Source organism: Myotis lucifugus, unplaced genomic scaffold (assembly GCF_000147115.1).
Source record: "Myotis lucifugus unplaced genomic scaffold, Myoluc2.0 scaffold_365, whole genome shotgun sequence".
NCBI classification, from domain to species: domain Eukaryota; kingdom Metazoa; phylum Chordata; class Mammalia; order Chiroptera; family Vespertilionidae; genus Myotis; species Myotis lucifugus.
In genome coordinates, this window is record NW_005871413.1 from 1,089,590 (window position 1) to 1,105,253 (window position 15,664).

The following is a 15,664-nucleotide window of genomic DNA, read 5'->3' on the forward strand; positions in this document are numbered from 1 at the left end:
CAGACGTGGATCATTCACAGACCCAAAGTACACTTTGTCCACAGACGGTTATTATTGTTTCCTCCTATAGAAAGCATACTCAAAAGCCTGCTTATTTACAATTCCTGAATCTCAACAAAAGATATCAAGTCATGCAAAGAAACAGAAAAGGGGCCCATCAGAAACACAAAATAAATGTAATCAAAGGGGCAATACATTAATGGAAATATACTAATTCCCTGAAGAAAAATGCAAAATGTGTATCTTAAAACCAAAACCTAGAAAAAAAAGACAACTATATAAAATCACCGAAATATTATAACCAAAATAAAAATACAATGAGAAAGAAAGTATTTTACAAACACCACACGGAAATGGGAAATTGAAAAACATAATACCCAAATTAAAAAGTACTGTAGAGCCCTAACCAGTTTGGCTCAGTGGATAGAGCATCGGCTGTGGACTGAAAGGTCCCAGGTTCGATTCCAGTCAAGGGCATGTACCTTGATTGTGGGCACATCCCCATTAGGAGGTGTGCAGGAGGCAGCTGATCGATGTTTCTAACTCTCTATTCCTCTACCTTCCTCTCTATAAAAAATCAATAAAATAAAAGAAATTTAAATAAAAAGTACAGTGGAATCATCAATGAAAGACGTTATCAACTTGAAAAATCAAAGAATCAGCCTGGCAGGAGTAGCTCAGTGATTGAGCTTCGACCTATGAACCAAGAGGTCACGGTTTGGTTCCAGGTCCGGGCCCAGGCCTGGTTAAAAGCTCAATCCCCAATCGTCCAGGATGCAGCTGATCGAGGATTCTCTCTCTTCATTGATGTTTCTATCTCTCCCCGTCCTTTCCTCTCTGAAATCAATAAAGACTATTTAAAAAATAAAAATAAAAAAAATTAAAGAATTTGTACATAATTCATTAAAAATTTTGATTCAGGGAAGCTAGCAAATATGTGAAAATATGAAGGGAACCCAAGGGACTCCTAAGACACTAACAAATCAACCTACAAGGGGACTCCATAAAGACAGAATAGTGAAAAGGATTGGGCAGCTTATACAAAAAAATTAACACTTGAAGATCAGGACAACTGGCGAAAGAGACATTGAAATACAAGCAGCTCACTGAATACTAAGTAGAATACAATATAAATATGAGAACAGATTAAAAAAAAAAACAATAAAAATATCATGAATCCCAGAATACAATAGTAAAAGCATATGAAAAAATAACTTCTAAAAAAATATTTTAAAAATAAATAAAAGGAATGAAATCTTAAATCTCTGCTATAAGACATACAACTAAAAGAATATGTGATATCAATAACTTTAGTGGGTACAGGGGAAGAGATGGCAAGTAGCACAGTTTTGTATGCAATTGGCATACTGAGTTTAAAGTATATGGTAATAGCCTTAAAATATTTTAAGTAGCTCTAGCGAGTTTGGTGCAGTGGATAGAGCATCGGCCTACGGACTGAAAGGTCCCAGGTTCGATTCCAGCCAAGGCCACATGCCCGGGCTGTGGGCTTGGTCCCCAGTAGGGGCCATGCAGAAGGCAGCCAATCAATGACACTCTCATCACTGATGTTTCTATCTCTTCCTCCCTCTCCCCTTCTCTCTTAAATCAATAAAGAAATATATTTTAAAAAATATTTTAAGTAGCTCCCATGGTCACAACAAAAATAGAAAATACTGTAATAAAATGATCTCTGTCAAGGGGTGACAGAATTGTGTATTGCAAATCACATTTCTAAAAATGTATGTAGCCCTAACCGGTTTGGCTCAATGGATAATGTTTCGGCCTTCGGACTTAAAGGTCCCAGGTTCGATCCCAGTCAAGGGCATGTACCTTAGTTGCGGGCACATCCCCAGTAGGAGGTGTGCTGGAGGCAGCTGATCGATGTTTCTCTCTCATCGGTGTTTCTAACTCTCTATCCCTCTCCCTCTCTGTAAAAAAATTAATAAAAAATATTAAAAATATATATATATATGTAAATCCAATGAATTTCTCAAAACATGGTATATAAAGCCAACCCTCAAAGTTAACTGTGTTCCTGTACCGTACCAGAAATTAGTACAAAATAACAAATTAAGTGTGTAATTACATGAATAACAGCAAAAAGAGAAATGAAATAATTAATAGTTTATTTCATGTAGAAGGTGCATGATTTGTATACTATAAAGTATAAAATACTGCTGGCTGCCATCCTACTTCTAGGTATATATCGAAAACTATTCACGGAGGATCTGCAAGAGACATTTACACACCTGCATCCGTTACAATGTTATTCAGAAGAGCCTACATTTGATGGAAGCAACTCAAATGTCCATGGATAGTTGAATGAATGAATAAAAGTTACTGTATATATGTGATGCAATATTATCTTGCTAAAAAATAAAAAGAGGTATTATTACCTGATACCACAAAGAGAAACATTGATGACACTTTTTCACTGAGGTACACAAGTCACAACGAGCCAGATACTACAGGATTTCCCTCAGGTGAGTAATCTAATGTAGTCCACGTTATTAAAAAAAAAAAAAAGGTAGTTACAAGTAAGCCTTCCTTTTAAAGCAAATGAGAAAGTAGTGGTTTAATACATAACGAGAGATTTCTGCAAGATGGAAGTTTTGAGAGATCAGATATACAACACAGAGTGTAAGAATCTATCCTAGAAAGCAGAAGCCCCCTAAAGATATCCTATACAATAAAAAGCCTAATATGCTAAGTGTCTGGTCGACCAGTTGGCCGTTCAACCAATCAAAGCGTACTAGCCGTAACCGGTTTGGCTCAGTGGATAGAGCGTTGGCCTGCGGACTCAAGGGTCTCGGGTTCGATTCCGGTCAAGGGCATGTACCTTGGTTGCGGGCACATCCCCAGTGGGGAGTGTGCAGGAGGCAGCTGATCGATGTTTCTCTCTCATCGATGTTTCTAACTCTCTATCCCTCTTCCTTCCTCTCTGTAAAAAAAATCAATAAAATACATTAAATAAAAAACAAAAAAAACCCAAAGCATACTATGTTAATGATAATGCTAAGGCAGTTCAACTGCTTGCTATGACATGCATTGACCACCAGGGGGCAGACACTCTGACCAGTAGGTTACCTTGCTGCTGCGGTCCAGCTGAACAGGACTGAGCAAGAGGGGCAGACACACCCTGGAGCACTCCTGCAGTCCCTCCCGGCTAGTCAACCTCTCACGTCTTTCACTGGCCCCGTTCATTCCCCAGTTGGGTCCCTAGGCGGGCCTGTGCCATCTTGCAATACGGGATCTCTTGGGGGATGTCAGAGAGCCGGTTTCGGCCTAATCATGCAAGACAGGACAAGGGACCCCACTGTTGCACAAATTCGTGTACCGGGCCTCTAGTTAAAATAATAAAAGGAACAAAACCCCTGAATAGGAATTCAGGAAAGAACTCATCCGCACCCACAGAGGCCAGGTTGCTGTAGTTCTCCAACATCACATCCAGGTACAATTTCCGCTGATCTGGGTCCAGGCATTCCCACTCCTCCTGAGAGAAATCTATGGCCACATCCCTGAAGGTCAGCAGTCCCTGAAAGAAAAGATTCATTTACCAAGAGGTCACCAGAAGAGTCCTTAATGTCATTCAATATGAAAACAGTGTTAGAAGAGGTTTGGACCTAGGGGTGTATCTTGAATCATCCAATAAGATCACTTTGCCCTCGTGACATTGTCTAATGTGTTTTCGAACACTTACAAATGAGGATGACACATGTCCAACAATCCATGGTACAGATTTTGCTTTTCAGGAAAATAAAGTTAAAATTAAGGCGTGGACACAGGTATATGGATTTCTGAGTGCTGTGTTTGCATCCTTAAGGGTCAGTAGTATATATTTCTCAGCAGGAAATGTCAAGATGAGTCTGAAATATAAGCACTTCAAGTGTAACACAAAAAACGACTGCAGTTTTCTGAAAATACAGATGCGGATCCACATTTTGAGATGGGGCCTCTGTTTCCACTTGGGTTACAAGCTCACTTTTTACTTGTGATACCAATGTTACCGGATCACGTGCCATATGTCTGGATACACGAAAAATGAAAACACAGGAAAAATTAATATATATAACTTTGATCTCAAGGGGTCTGTTAAAGGAATTTACAGTTCTCATGGAATAGAACATATAGAAGCCACAATCCTATTTGAAAACTTACTATGGGTAATCTTAGAACAAGATCATCTGCCTGGTCCAGTGGGTGTGCCTCAGTGGTTGAGCATTGACCCATTAGCCAAGAGGTCACTGGTCAGGACACATGCCCAGGTTGCCAGATTGATCCCAATGTGGGGTGTGCAGAATGCAGCCAATCAATGATATCCTCATCATTCATGTTACTATCCTCCACTCTCTCTCTCTTCCTTTTAGCAATCAATAAAAATATACTTCAAGAACAAGAGACGGATGCCCTGACCAGTTTGGCTCAGTGGATAGAGCATCGGCCTGTAGACTGAAGGGTCCCGGGTTCGATTCCGGTCAAGGGCATGTGCCTGGGTTGCGGGCACATCCCCGGTGGGAGATGTGCAGGAGGCAGCTGATCGATGTTTCTCTCTCATCGATGTTTCTGACTCTCTATCTCTCTCTCTTCCTCTCTGTAAAAAATCAATAAAATATATTTAAAAAAAAAAAAAAGAACAAGAGAGGGAAATATAGCAACTGCTGACATTGACTATCACCAGAAAATAGGAAAGAAATAAGGAAAGGAAAACAACCTAGCAAGGCAAAACATCAACAGTAGAGAAATAAATCCAAAGATATTAGTTTAAAAGCAAATACAGTCTCTGACCCAGGACACATCTCTTACCTGAGAAGCAGCCATCTGGTCCCAGCTACTGATCCTGGTCCTGGGAAGTTTTCTCAGGTGACAATATGTTGAGGAGTCACAGAATGTGCCTTCAAAGGCATCTGCACAGCCTGTTAATCAGCTCACCTCACACCCACAATGAGAAGAACCTGGAAATGAGGAAAAGGCCACCCCATCCTGCATTTGTCACAGGAGAGACTCAGAAACATTGAGCTCCTACATGTGAGGTGTTTTGATTTGTCTTCATGTGTCTGTCCTTCCAAAGACTTCCACAAACTCCTATAGCAACCAGAGCATGTGCTGATTTCCTGAAACACCAAACACAACAGAGCACCCCTAACATCCCCCCAAAAAAGCCTACACCGAGGCCCACGCTATGCCATCTTTAACCAGTTCACGCCTGAGGCCTGTGAGGCTCTCCTAGAGCTGATTTCAGTAGCGCTGGGTAACACATCAAACCCAGCACGCCCGAGACCTCTGGGTAGTGTGATCTGTCACAGCACAGCTGCTCTGAGTCCATATATTCTTCTGAATTCTGCTGGATGACGCCATGTGTCAGAGTAGGATCCATTTCTCCAGGGTTGCTTACTCCTAAATCCTGCCCGTAGTGCTAAATGTGAGAGCAAGTTCCACCTTGAACCCTGCTCGCTGCACCAACTGTTGGGAACTTAGTCTAAGTTCCTCCTTTACTCTCAGCTCAACTACCCCAACTGTGGGGTTGGAGCCCCTCTGCCAGGGGCTGGACCTTCTTGAACACCAACCAGCAGAAGGAGAAGCCATGAGAAGATGTGGGTATATAAGAGAGTCTTTATTATAGAGCTAATCTGGGGATGGGCCCGCAACCAAGGCACATGCCCTTGACCAGAATCAAACCTGGGACACTTCAGTCTGCAGGCTGATGCTCTATCCACGCATCAAGGTGGTATTGCAGTACCTCTGGAATGGTGCAAGAAGAAAAACAAAGAAAGAAACAAACAAAAACACCCACAAAAACAATTAGGGTGGTGATTTTTTTTTTAAATGTAATGATATCTAGGTTTAAAAGATGTGAAAATGTGGAGACTACCTTATATTAAGAAAAGAATGGCCCAAACCGGTTTGGCTCAGTGGATAGAGCGTCGGCCTGTGGACTGAGGGGTCCCGCGTTCGATTCCGGTCAAGGGCATGTGCCTGGGTTTCGGGTACATCCCCAGTGGGAGGTGTGCAGGAGGCGGCTGATCGATGTTTCTCTCTCATCGATGTTTCTGGCTCTCTATCTCTCTCCCTTCCTCTCTGTGAAAAATCAATAAAATATATTAAAAAAAAAAAAAGAATGATAAGAGCTGCTTGTGAGATGTCACCAATGCTTATTTCAGCAGTTAATGACTATTAACATGAATAAAATCTCAGAAATCCATGGGAGAGAAGAAAAGATTGATCCTTCTATTCCTTATAAAGCATCCTGTGGGGGCAGATCAGTCATTCCTTGTCCCAGGTCACCTCCTTCTTGCCATCCCAGCAAATGACAAGGGGCCCCTCAGGAACATACCAGTCTCTCCCTCTGTGTGAATAAGGTTTGCAAATGGAAGCAAATAAGTATACATTTGGCAAACTTCATAAACTGGAGATTTATAATTCTCAGTCAAATCTGCTTCAATAACTCAGTTGTTAAATTAACCATATCAACACCCCAGCCGAAATACCACAACTTAACCATCCACACACCATCAGCTCCCTCTGATTCAAATTAGGGTTCCCCTCCTCCCACTACTATGTATTTCTGTCTATGGATCTGTCTCTGTCTCCCCCCCACACCCCTATGGGCCCCTCTCTGTGGACCCCTCGCTGCCCTTTCTCCCGCCCACGTGTCTGTCTCTCACTCCCTCTCCTGACCCCCCAGCCTGGGCCCCCGCCCCCCGCAGTCACCGCGCCCACAAAGCCCCTCCCTGCGGGCAGGTCGCCTCTTCAGGGGACACCGCGTCCTCCCCGAGCCCCCCCATGGACACTGTGCTCCCCGGGCACGCAGACCCCTTATTAAATGGGGGTGGGCCTAGGAGGGGGATGCAGACCCCCAGGCCGGGAGCCATCCGGGCTCTTTGGGCGGAAAGCGCCGGGCGGGGGAGGGGCGCAAAGGGCGGGGACCCCCTGACCTAGACTCTCAGCCCCGCGGGGAGGACCGGCGGCCCCGGGAACGGTTTTCAGCAGGAAAACCGCGCGGCAGGCGGTGGCCACAGCCACAGGCGGAGAGACCCCGGGCCGGGGCCTCCGTTTCCTCCCAAAGGCACGTGGCGCCCGCACCGCGCAGCCTCCCGGGACGCGGACTCACCGCTGAGAGAGGCTCCGGGGCGGGGACCCCAACAAGGACTTCAGCGCCGGCAGCGCCCTCAGCCTTCCCTGCGGGGAGGGGGACGGGGAGCGTCAGCTTTAAAGACAAACACCCTCCTCAGGGGAACCGCCACCTTCCCCTCCACGGCCGCTTCCGCGTCTGCAAGGAACTGCGCATGCGCCTCCCTGCGGGGTGGGCGGGGCCAGAGCCTGAGCTGAGCGGCTCCGCGATGGGGGCGGGGCCGAGCCCGGCGGCCAGGCCTGTGCAGGGACAGAGGGAGGGAGGGCGGGGCAGGAGCGAGGGGGCAGCCCCGGTCCCCGCACCTCCTCCCACAGGGACAGCCCTTCCTGGGGGAGTTTCCCACGTCATTGTCAGGGTTTTGGCTGGTGACGCGGCTGCAAAAGGATTCACAAGGGAGAGAAGAGACAGGAGCAGAGAGAGGGCGTTTATTTTACTTCTTTAAAGGGAGGAAAGGGCCAGGTGCCCGATGATGGCACAAGGCACCCCAGATAGAGGGGCTGTTCCTTTATTAGGGTGCTAGCGAGTAAATGGCAGCTGTGGCAAAAGCATAAAGAGGGAGGAGGAACCTGGAATTCACACAGAAGTTTCCCAGATCCCAGAGGCTGTGCTTAGAGCTATGGCTGGTCTGCCCTTCAGCTGCAGGTGTCCCAGGGAGGGGTCTTTCCCGGGATCTTCACAAGCCGGGAACACATTCTCACAGTGAAGTTACAGAGAATTTGAAAGGCGGGCAGATTGGGTTTTGTTGGAAGCTATCCATTGTCTTCACTATCAGAGAAGTGTAAAAAAGGAGCCCTAAATGCTGGTGAACATTGAGCCCTGGCAAGGGCCAGAGCTAGGCACTGATGGGTTAGTTGAGACAATGGTAGCTCAGCAATTTCCTGACCAAATAGTCTGAGAGTAAATCTTTATTTATATTACTGACCTTTAAGATAGCCCGTCTTAAAGTTACCGGAATTGCCTGCCTAAGGGCTATATGTTTATCCAAAATTGAATAAAAGTTTGGCAACACCTGGGCACCAGTGGGAGTCCTTCCCCTTGAGTTGGACTTTCGCCTGGCCCCCAATATTTCCAAATTATTATTTCTTGTCTCATCTCTGCCATTTGCCCGTGGCCCTTCTCCAGATCCCAAACCCTGAACCACGCGGGACATGGTGTCACCCAGGGGTAGAAATCAGAAACTTTCTGCCTCTAATTTTCCTGGAGTCCTTAAACCCTCAGTGATGGGGGGGCAGCCTGCTCTCTCAGCCCCTCCCTGTCTCCCCATCTGAAGGGAGAGGCAGCTTGAGTTAGGGAAGCAGGAGGGTGGGGGTGTCAGAGACAGACCCAGATATCCATTCATGGTTAGGCACCTGATGAGATAGTCCCATCCAACACCGTGGGAAACAGATTTCAATTCAAGTATTTTTCAAGGGATAAACTTTTTTAGTTGTAAGTTTTGGTCTTTGAAGTCTTTGTGTTTGGGAAGGCATTCTTGAATTAAATTACCTTGAATACTGTTTTTTCACTACGCACCTGTTATTATTTCATCAAGCGTTTGAATATAACACTTACTCCAAAATAAACACATGAAAAATAAACATTGCTGATTTACCTCAGAAAAAGACATGGAGTCCTAACTGGTTTGGCTCAGCGGATAGAACGTCAGCCTGTGGACTGAAAGGCCCCAGGTTCAATTCCGGCCAAGGGCATGTACCTTGGTTGCGGGCACATCCCCAGTAGGAGTTGTGCAAGAGGCAGCTGATCAATGTTTCTCTCTCATAGATATTTCTAACTCTCTATCCCTTCTCCCTTCCTCTCTGTAAAAAATCAATAAAATATATATTTTTTTAAGAAGACATTGAACGATCCTTCCTTGATAATGTCATCCAAGTAAAATTTTAAAGAATATGTACAGAAGGTGAAGGGGAGAAAAAAAAAGAGGAGACATATATAATACTCTTTGTAATACTTTAAGCAATAAAACAATTTTTTAAAAAAGAATATGTACAGAAAGGTTATTCTATCTCCTTTTATAAGGACTCCACTTCTATCAGAATAGGACCCCACGCTTGTGACCTCATATAACCTTAATGACCTCCCTAAACCCCCAATCTCCAAATACAGACATATTGGGGGTTAGGCCTTCAAAATATCCATTGTGAGGGGACAAAATTCAGTCCTTAAGAGCGAGTCAAGTTCATTATGTGTTATATAAAACCACCCCAAAATGGATTCTCTAAATGCAACAATACTTCAGTATTGCTTAGAATCATGGGTTGGTCAGGTAGTTGTTCTGCTTCATGTGCTATTAGCAAAAGTTTTGTCACCTTTTTCACTAGATCAAAACATGATTTCCCCAAACAAAAAAAACACCATTTCCCGTCCTTCCAGACTTCCATCCTAATTCCTTCACTTGCAGCGTCCACTAACAGTCTCCTTTCAGCCTGTATCCACTAGCCCCGTGGTCGGCAAACTGTGGCTCTCGAGCCACATGAGGCTTTTTGGCCCCTTGAGTGTGGCTCTTCCTAAGCCTTAGGAGTACCCTCATTTAGTTATTAACAATGTACCTACCTATATAGTTTAAATTTTAAAAATTTGGCTCTCAAAAGAAATTTCAATCGTCGTACTGTTGATATTTGGCTCTGTTGACTAATGAGTTTGCCGACCACTGCACTAGCCAGTCCCAGGACCATGTCACACGCATTAGGTTTTTATTACTGAGCACCTCAATCTCAGGAACTCTTTTCTCTTACAACTAGTCTTTGTTGTGAAATAAAACACCCCAAGTTCAGTGGCTTAAATTAAGCAAAATTCTTCATTGCACGTAATTCCGGGGTGGCTGAGCCTTTCTTTGGTGCTTTCACTTAGGCCAGGGGTCCTCAAACTATGGCCCAACATTTATCCGGCCCACCAGGTGTTTTTGCCACAGCTGCCTGTTGCTTAGCAGCCGACTGTCCTGGGCCCAGAGTGCGCATGTGTGGAATGCACGCTGCTCTCTCTGACTCCCCTCCTTCTCTCTGTCTCTCGACTCCTCCTCTCAGTCTCGGTTGTGATCAGAGGAGTCACGAGCTTGCCTGTGCAGAGCCTGCTGCTGCATTTTTTTTTTTGAAGTTAGGAGGTCTATTTTTTTTTTTTTTTTGCAGTTAGTAGGGCCTTTTTTTGAAGTTAGGAGAGCCTTTTTTTTGAATTTTTTTTTTAATATATTTTATTGATTTTTTACAGAGAGGAAGGGAGAGGGATAGAGTTAGGAACATCGATGAGAGAGAAACATCGATCAGCTGCTTCCTGCACAGCCCAAACTGGGGATGTGCCCACAACCAAGGTACATGCCCTTGGCCGGAATTGAACCTGGGACCTTTCAGTCCGCAGGCCAACGCTCTATCCACTGAGCCAAACCAGTTAGGGAGAAGTTTTGTTTTTTTTACTTCAAAATAAGGTATGTGCAGTGTGCATAGGAATTTGTTCATAGTTTTTTTTTAAACTATAGTCCAGCCCTCCAACAGTCAGAGGGACAGTGAACTGGCCTCCTGTTTAAAAAGTTTGAGGACCCCTTACTTGGGCTAATAGATGCAGGTGCCTCCAGCTGGCAGGGCAGCTCTCTGGGGCCTCAGGAAGCTGGAAAATACCTTGCTTTGAAGATATTTTTTAAGACTTTTTAAAACTGAATGCCTTAGAGAGGAAGGCAGAGATGGAGAGAAACATCCAGGTGCAAGACAAACATCCATTGGTTGCCTCCCTAACATGTCCTGATATTTGGAATCACACCCTCAATTCAGGCATTTGTGGGACCAGGAATCAAACCTGCAACCTTTTGGTGGAGGGCACTACAGGCAACCAAATGAGCCAAATGGGACAGGGTTAGAAAGACCTTTGAGATAAACTTCCTTACATGGTGACATATTTGTCAGTCATATCTCATTTAATGTACCTTCAAATTTATTATATTTCCCTTCAAAGAGAATCTACAGCTCAGCAGGTGTGGCTCAGTGGGTTAGAGTGTCGTCCCTCCCACCAGAAGGTCTCAGATTTGATTCCCAGTCAGGTCTGGTAACTGGGTGGAAGGTTTGGTCTCCAGCCTGCCCTGTGTGCCTGAGGGAGGCAACCAATTGATGTGTCTCTCTCATATCAATGTTTCTGTCTCTCTACCCACTATCCCTCCCACTCTCTCTAAGATCAATGGAAAAAATATCCTTAGATAAGGATTTTAAAGAGAGAGAGACTACATTTATTTTTTGAATATTTTATTGATTTCAGAGAGGTAGGGGGAAACATCAATGATGAAAGAGAATCAATGTTCCAGACTCCTGCATACCCCCTGTTGGAACTGAAGGGGAAACCCAGGCATGTGTCCTGACCAGGAATCTAACCTGACCTCCTGGTTCACAGGTCAATGCTCATCCACTAAGTTACACAGGCCAGGCCACACGTTTACTTATATTACTAGAGGCCTGGTGCACTGCTGGGGTCCCTCCGCCTGGCCTGTGGGGATCAAGCCAAGACCGGCTCTCCTATATCCCCCAAGGGGTCCCGAATTGTGAGAGGGTCCAGGTCAGATAGAGGGACCCCACTGGTGCACAATCAGGGCCTGGGAGAGATGGGGGAGAGCTAAAGGGCGTGTCTGGCCCATCTTGCTCAGTCCCGATCAGCTGGACCACAGCACCAAGCTAACCTTACTAGTCAGAGTGTCTGCCTCTTGGTGGTCAGTGCACATCATAGCTATCAGTCAAATGGTTAAATGAGTGGTTGGACACTTAGCATATATAGGATTATAACCTATTTGACCGTCCCCTGACTCCTGAATTCTCCATTTATTGTTTTGTTTTCTCTTTCTGAATGATCTGTTACGTATGGATAATAAACCTGCCAAATATAAACACTGGAGACACGAAGACATAGTTTTAGCTCAAGAATCATTAATTCTGGCCCCAGCCAGTGTCGCTCAGTGGATACAGCACTGGCTCATGGACTGAGAGTCCTGGCTATGATTCCGGTAAAGGGGACGTACCCACCTTGCAGGGTGCATCCCTGGCCCTTGCAGGAGGCTACCAATCTATGAGTCTCTCCCACAAAGATGTTTCTTTCTGTCTGTCCCCCTTCCTTTCAGTCTCTCTAAAAATCAATGGAAAAATATTCAGGTGAGGATTCACAACAAAAAGATTCATAAATTTTGTCCTGGCCAAGAAGTAACTTTGCTGGTTAGAGCATCATCCCAATTTGCCAGGATTGAGGGTTTTAGCCCAGATAGGGGCACATCCAGGGGTCAAAAATAAACAACAAAGGAATCATTAATTCTACAACATTTTGTGTGGTGGCACATTCTCTGTAATGTAAGCCTAAAACAAAGTAAGACCATTTATCAAATACCCAAAAATTACATCTCCCTTTATACCCACAATAATTTTTACCACAGTATGTTAGTGAACATCTAGTGTGAAGTATGTTTCATTGAAAAAGATTCCATCTATAGACAAACAGCAGGACATTCTCTGCATAGTGAGTAGAAATGACTGGGAGTAAGCTGAGTCCTGGGAGCTTCGTTTTTTTGTTGTTGTCCAAAAGCAATGTATTTTCCAAACTTTCAATCTATCTCAGCATAAGCATTTAATTATTAAAAATAATAAAACCTGCCCAGACAGCGTTGCTCAGTGGTTGAGCATAGGACTATGAACCAGAAGTTGGGGTTCCATTCCTGCTCAGGGCACGTGCTCCGGTTGAGGGCTACATGCCAGTGTGGGGTATGCAGGAGGCAGGGGATCCATGATTCTCTCTCACCACTGATGTTTCCATCTCTCCCTCTCCATTCCTCTCTGTAATGACTAAAAAAAACTTTTTTAATTAACAAAAGTATAATAAAATCTTATTAAAATATTAGGATAAAAATAATTTAAATTTTTCAAAACTCCTATTATTTGAGAAAACCCGGAGCCCTGTATTGGAAATAAGCTTTTAGAAATGTCTGTGGAACATACAGATGTGACCAGGTTGATGCAAACTCCACCAGCACCATCTCCAGAATTTCCACAGGAAACAGAATAATATTAGGTTGTTTATTTCAAGTTTAAAATTATTTTGGGTTTAAATGATGCCACTAAAAACTTGAAAGCTAGGTTTCCTGTTTCCTTTTATGTTCACATAAGGAAATTAACATCCTTACCTCAGGTCTCTATATGAGGCAGTAACGTGGAACTCAGCCACAGGTTTTGGTGAGGTGCTCACGTTGAGAAGGGGTGTCTATTCTCACATGGAGTAGAGCCTGCAAGTAGGCTCTGGACTATCAGCCGGGTCGGTCAGTAAGGATTGCTCAGGGGCCTCATCTGGATGATGCCCTGACAGCTCAATAGAAACCAGGAACAAAGAGACTACATATGAAGTGATATATTAATGTGCACAAATCCCCAAGAATCTATGGGAAAAAAGAACACTGATAGAAGAAACACCTTTGCCTGATTCTATGAATGCATCTGAGGTTACAGAATAGAATTAGGATGTTTCGGACTCAGAAGGATTAATAACTGGTAACAAAATGGAAAGTTCACATATAGAACTAAGGTTCAAAGAGGTGTCTTAACTGACATAATTAGTGTTAAAATGCATCATGAATGTGATTTTTGAACAGTAACCATTTGTTATTCTCTGCACATCCTTCTCACAAAAAACCTTGGTGTTCAGCTGGGGACTCTCATTGAGCAGGTGACTGCAATAAAAATGATTATGATTTATCCAAAATATAGAAGCCATATGTGAGCTAAATGTAAGAACTCTGACATAAAAACATAGGGTTAATCCTTCATGATCTAGGATTTTACAATAGCTTGAGATATGACAACAACACAAAAACAGAGAAAAGTTAAATACCTCATCATCAAAATGTATGCTCTGGCCCTGACTGGTTTGGCTCTATTTGGCTCAGCGGGTAGAGGGTTGGGCTGCAGACTGAAGGGTCCCAGGTTCGATTCCAGTTAAGGGCATGTACCTTGGTAGCAGGCACATCCCCAGTAGGGGGTGTGCAGGAGGCGGCTGTTCGATGTTTCTCTCTATCCCTCTCCCTTCCTCTCTGTAAAAAATCAATGAAATATATATATTTTTAAAAAGTATGCTCTGTGCATTCAAAGACTCTATCACCACAGGGAAAATACAGTCTATCGGATGAGAAAATGTGATTTTAAGTCACAGGTCTTGAAGCATCTGTATCCCTATTTCCCCAAGTCAACAACCAAAATACAAAGATCCCAGGGGGAAAGACAAATTTCTGCCTTCATGTGAACCAATATTAGCTTTATATACTCAGGTCCTCCTACTTTGCATCCACAAATGTTTACAAGGGTTTTACCCTCTTGATAAGTTGATCCCTTTAGCATTAGGAATTATCCCTCCATTACTATGGCCTCTCTTTCAAAGTATGTTTTATCTGACATTGGGATTGCAACCACAGCATTTTAAAAATTTGATTTCCATGAAATCACTTGTTTTAACCTCCAAAGGCAGACTTTTGTCCTGTATTGGATTTCCAAATTTTATAAAGAGACTGTAAAGCCATCAATTAAGTGGTTCACCTAAAAGAGAGGCATCTTTGCCTGAGACTCACAGCAGGCCTGCTCTGACCTGCTCCAACTCCTTCCACAACTTTCTGGACATTGAAAGTTTATGTGCTGACTTCACTAAAAGGCAGCGCTTCCACATGGGTCAGCTAACTCTGAGCACGGTTGTTCTCATGCCTATCAAATGTACACTGTCCAAGATTAGAGCTCTCTAGCCGAAACCGGTTTGGCTCAGTGGATAGAGCGTCAGCCTGCGGACTGAAAGGTCCCGGGTTCGATTCCGGTCAAGGGCATGTACCTGGGTTGCGGGCACATCCCCAGTGCGGGATGTGCAGGAGGCAGCTGATCGATGTTTCTCTCTCATCGATGTTTCTGACTCTCTGTCTCTCTCCCTTCCTCCCTGTAAAAAATCAATAAAATATATTAAAAAAAAAAAAAAAAAGATTAGAGCTCTCACCAGAGCAACATTCTCTGCAGAGTAGTTTCTTTGGGGTCCAAAGGCAGAGCTGAAATAACTTTTTTCCAACCCTTTACTTTCATGCTGTGTTTTTCATCTGAAGTGGGTGCCATGTAGACAGCATATGTAAAGATCTTCTTTCCCTATCCATTCAGATACCCTGTGTCTTCTGGTTGAAGCAGTGAAACCATTTATATTGTGATTATTGATAGGTATATAGTTATTGGCATTTTCAAGTTAATACAATCATAGGACTTTAACTTCCCATTGACATCAATGAGTAGATCTCCCAGAGAAATAATAAGAAAAAAGTGATCTTAAATGACATTAGACAAGATGGATTTTATATGTTTACAGCTGTGATTTTTCAACCGGGGTGTCACACAGGTAAACTCATGTGCTGCAAGAATTTTTAAAACAAGCAACAGTGACTTTTTAGTCAATAGCAAAGACTACATTACCCATAGATAGTCGAATAAAATAGGTTACAACAGCCAACACAGCAATAGCTGTGTGGTGTGCATGGATCAAAATCAGACTTTTTTTTTAGCAGACTGTCAA

General features: G+C 43.8%; 1 protein-coding gene and 1 pseudogene across 3 annotated transcripts in view; both read right to left on the reverse strand.

The window, feature by feature from the left end:
• The window catches only part of LOC102426853 (zinc finger protein 345-like), a 51,866-nt gene extending 44,627 nt beyond the window's left edge, over positions 1 to 7,239 (reverse strand). For all 3 annotated transcript variants that reach the window (XM_023764951.1, XM_023764941.1, XM_023764949.1), the window contains exon 1: positions 7,109 to 7,239. The gene's annotated coding sequence lies outside the window, so the exon portion shown is untranslated. The remainder of the gene's footprint in view (positions 1 to 7,108) is intronic.
• LOC111828433 overlaps positions 1 to 7,242 on the reverse strand; it is an 11,728-nt pseudogene extending 4,486 nt beyond the window's left edge.
• Between the last annotated feature and the right edge of the window lie 8,422 nt (positions 7,243 to 15,664).